The 5,000-nt window shown below is 42.6% G+C and overlaps 1 pseudogene; it reads right to left on the reverse strand.

Annotated features, from left to right (window-relative positions):
• LOC134444111 (exostosin-2-like) overlaps nucleotides 1–5,000 on the reverse strand; it is a 43,716-nt pseudogene that overhangs the window by 3,266 nt on the left and 35,450 nt on the right.

Here is a 5,000-nt window from a genome sequence, read left to right on the forward strand (position 1 = left end):
AAGTAGACTTGCTGGCCAGATGGTGCAAGGACAACAACCTCCTGCTGAATGTCAACAAGACCAAGGAGATTGTTGTCAACTTTCAGAGGGGCCAAAAACAACTGCTACCACTGACCATCGACAATGATGTTGTGGAGAGAGTGAGCAGCACAAAATTCCTTGGAGTGCACATCAGCGACGACCTCTCTTGGACCACAAACACATCATCACTGGCGAAGAAGGCCCAACAGCGCCTCTACTTTTTGTGCAAACTGAAGAAGGCAAGTGCTACACCCTCCATCATGACAGCATTCTACAGAGGAACCATCAAGAGCATCCTGACCAGCTGTGTGACACAGTGTGGGGAGGAGGTTGCACAGAGCAAAACAGGAAGACACTCCAGCGCATTGTGAACACAGCGTAGAAGATCATTGGAGCGCCACTCCCTCCCTGCAATACATTTACACCACCCGCCCCACCCGAAAAGCACTGATGATCACCAAGGACATAAGTCACCCTGCACACAAACTGTTCAGTCTCCTGCCCTCTGGAAAGAGGTACAGGTGCCTCTGCTCCCATACCACCAGGCTGGCAAAGACCTTCATACACCAAAGCAATCAGGATGCTGAACTCTTAACCCGCCCTCCTATCACTGATAGCCCCCCCTCAACACTGAATTGTGATTGCACATTCTACTTGCACTAACTCAAAACACACACACACACACAACACTGAACTAACTCAAAAGCACACACAAACATGCACACACATGTTGCTGCTGCTTCATGCCTGTTACTTAATGACTGTACTGGAAAACTAGCTACCAACTATAGTTGTAAATATTGCACATTACAATTGCTTACTTTATATGTATTATTATTTCACAATGCTACTATCACCATATCAGAATCGTCACAATAGGACATAACTGAAAATGCACAACAATACCTCTTCTTAATACATGTTCTATGTATGTCTGCTGTTGCCCAGTCTTGCACTTTATATGACTCTAGGTGTAATGCATGTGTACTGTCTATGTCTAATTGCCTAAGTCCACACCTAAAGTCTATGTCTATGTCTGCATGGGAAAGTAAGAAACGTAATTTCAAGTCTTTGTATGGCCAGTGCATGTAAAGAAATTCTCCAGGATGCAGGATTAGAGATGATGTGGATCGAATTCGGCCATGGTCATTCCATCAGGTGGCTGCCAATTCATGACATTGTGTTGAATCTTGGGCCAGAGAAATCCAAAAGCATGATGTCCTTCCATTCTTTCACTGTCTGTGATGTTGTATCAGCTTTCCATAGCAAAGGCAAGAAAACAGCATGGCAAACATGGGACGTCTGCCCTGAAGTGACTCATGTCTTCAAAAAGCTCAATTCATACCCAGAAGTAACTGACCTGAACCTTCTTGAGAGAATATATATGACAAGAACAGCACAACAGACAAGGTTGATGAGGTTAAGACTGGACTTGTTTGCTCGGAAACAAAGATCCTATGATGCCATTCCACCGACAAGTGCATCCCTTGTCCATCATGTTAAACGGTCCGCTGCCAAACTGCCTGTATATGGGGCCGAGCTACTGTGTGCAAAATGCAAATTGAAAGCCCTGCCAACTGGGGGTGGCAAAAAGATGGTGAGGCCTGGAAAGTTCTCTGGTCAAAGCTTCCTACAATTGCGGAGAGTTGCCAGCAACTGACAAAATGTGGATGCAAGACTGACTGCCGAGGAAGATGCAAATGCTATTGCTTTAGCCTCAACTGTACACAGTTATGTTCCTGCAAATGTGGAGGACTAAAAATAACTAATCCAACATGTGCATCAGAGAGTTTTCCTACCCAAACAACAAGCATGTTCTGTTCTGTTTCTTCTGTTTTTGTAATATTTAGAATCATTCAGTGAGTGCTAGTTTATTTACATGTAATTATGAAAATACTATAATTGTCAATATTTTTTTGAGTGTATCATTGAATTTTCCATGCTCAACATAATATATTTCCATACATAGATATTCAAAATATGATCAGTCAATCAAAATATACATAAAAGCCATTTAAAAGCAGTTCAATTGGCGGCCATCTTGGAAAATGGCCGCCATTTTGTTTTTTCACCTGGATAGCGACCTTTTCTAAAAGGGTAGGGTCTGAAGCACCTCTGAACCAAATTTGATGCTTGCATCACCAAGTGAAAGATTGTTTGAGGTATTTGCTGCACTAAGAGGTGAAATATGGATATCTGTGTGTGAAATAGAGAGGGTCAAAGGGTGTGTGTGTGTGTGTGTGTGTGTGTGTGTGTGTGTGTGTGTAGCTCTCAACCATGTGTGTCTGGTCCGTCGATGGCCGTGTGTGTGTGTGTGTGTGTGTGTGTGTGTGTGTGTGTGTGTGTGTGTGTGTGTGTGTGTGTGTGTGTGTACCTCTCCACCATGTGTGTCTGGTCTAGTGACAGCCTGTCGATGGCCGTGTGTGTGTGTGTGTGTGTGTGTGTGTGTGTGTGTGTGTGTGTGTGTGTGTGTACCTCTCCACCATGTGGGTCTGGTCTAGTGACAGCCCGTCGATGGCCGTGCACTCGGGACACTTGAACTTCTTCCGTGGAGTCACCTGCACGTCACCATGGAAACAAAACACATCTTTACAAAACAATACACTCACACCGGGGGACACACGACAGAGGAAAAGGCAAGCAAACAGGAGGGTCAAAGACGTGCAAAATGGCATTGTCATTCAGTCTAACGCAGGCGTCACCAACGTTGTGCCCGCGGGCGCCAGGTAGCCCTCCAGGAGCTTCTGAGGTGCCCACCAAGGATGTTATTAAACAGTGATGACTACCAGATTTTAGTCACAGTTAATGCTTTTCTTGATTTAATTATGAGATTATTTATTCTTTATAACTTATAAGTAAATTATGATTCAATAATAGTGTGATTTAAGAATGATGCCAAGACATCAGTAGGGAATTTTGAACAAAAGTAGCCCTCGAGTAGGCCTCGGTAGCCTTCGGTAGCCCTCGGACCCAGAAAGGTTGGGGACCCCTGGTCTAACGGATGCCTTCTGCTGACTGTAACTGTAAAAAACATGACTCTTTTTATTTATTTATTGTTACAGGGAATTTATGAAAGCCTCGGCTGTCATCCATTCACTTGAAACAATTTAAAAATCATGTTTTTTTTGCAGTTACAGTCGGCGGAAGGTGTCGGTAACACTGAATGACAAAGACGTCTTTGACCCAGGAGCACAGCCGAGATATTTGAGTGTAATAGGGCTGTAACGATATTGCAACCGAGAAATCGTGATATAAGGAAGCAGTTAGGGCCGCACAATTAATCGAAAATAATCAAAAATCGTGATATCATCGTGATATTGAAATCGTGATTTCAATCGTGATTTAATCGGGCAATAGTGACCTATCTTCGAGAGAACATGCTGACAGGTTGGTGTTTCTGGACAGAAATCTGTCCACCTAAGTTTCTTGCTATTGCCTTTTACATAATTATTAAAATTCATTATGTTTTGCTCATCCCCTATGCATACCTGCCAACCTTTAAAAAAAAATTGAGTAGCAACTTATCGCGGCGCGGCAATTCACGGCGCAACAACTTGGCATGGCAAAGCAACGGGGTCGCCGGCGGGCCCATCTGAGAGGCTACTTTGTTTTGCATAGTCTGCCCTACACCTAGGGTTACCAAATGTCAACAGGGAAGATATGAGACACTTCATTCAGGCAGGGGGGTCCTCCCCCAGAAAAAAAATGCTTTTCTTAGATGCAATTTCCTGCATTTTAATGCATTTTAGCCTAACATCCCGTGTATCTGGCAAATAGTTTATCTTGCTCTTCACAGTACTTTGAACTACCATAATTTATTAAACTTTCATGAAAGATTTTTTTTTGTTTGTTTCACACCATAACACCAATAAAATGCTATGATATTGTGTGCTGGAATTCAGGCCTCTAAATTAACTTTACTGATCACCAGCCAATATTGCTGTTAATCTTACTAGTCAAACATACCACCAGTCTGGCTATTAAGTTATCCTATGTACCAGCCAAACAGAGCATTTGGTCACTTGGGGGGTGTTAAGGAGCTGGAATTGAGTATGAAATTGAAGCATTTGCTGATTATTTTTTTGGCTGTAGAAGGTACATGTAGGAAAATGTATAATTTGATTATAAAATACCGAGGCATTTCAGTGATTTTTATGAACAAAAAGTTGAATTGTAATGATTCTTACATCATCTCCCCCAATACTAATAAATGGTGATGTTGTCACCTACTGTGAAGAAGCATCAGCAGTAGAGAAAAAGATAAAGACAACTGTTATCTAAGCTAGGATAATATCAGGTTAATATTATTACCTTGGGGGCTAACATCAAAATCACACTTTCAGCATTCATTCAGTACAAAATGCGTCATGTAGTGGCTCTACTGAGGGACGGGGGCTAATGGCCAATGCTCTTGGAACTTCCACAGTAACTTTTGAGGGGCACCGCTTCTTTTTTCACTTCTCTGCATAATAGTAGGCCTATCCACCCTCATCTGCCGTCATGAGTTGGCTATTGTTCACTGTTCGGCACATATATGATGATAGGATAATTGATTTCCATACGTGATTACGGATAGTAGTCGTGGAGTGATGCATATTTGGTATGACGCACGACCTGTTACACCTGTTCACAGAATGGGCCATGACTCAGGGGGGAACAGTATTCCTATACGGTGTCATGGTAGGTTACGGATGTAGACCTACTCCGAGCACAACCGTTAGAATTATCGCTTCACTTTCCCCGAGTTAAAATGATGCAAAGGGAAACCGAATTTAGTTTGCTGCTAATCAGCTAATTTATAGCGCGGTCATCGACACATTTTCTCATTCGGAAGTAATCTCGTTTCGCTCCAAAATCAAAACAAGCAACAACAAATTGGCGTCAAATACGGCGAAACATTGGGTGAATCATTACGACAGACCTCTGCCTTTATTTATTTTCATAAGTTTACGGATTTAGCAACTGGACGCAATTCACTA

This window comes from Engraulis encrasicolus, unplaced genomic scaffold, assembly GCF_034702125.1.
Source record: "Engraulis encrasicolus isolate BLACKSEA-1 unplaced genomic scaffold, IST_EnEncr_1.0 scaffold_45_np1212, whole genome shotgun sequence".
Lineage (NCBI taxonomy): Eukaryota > Metazoa > Chordata > Actinopteri > Clupeiformes > Engraulidae > Engraulis > Engraulis encrasicolus.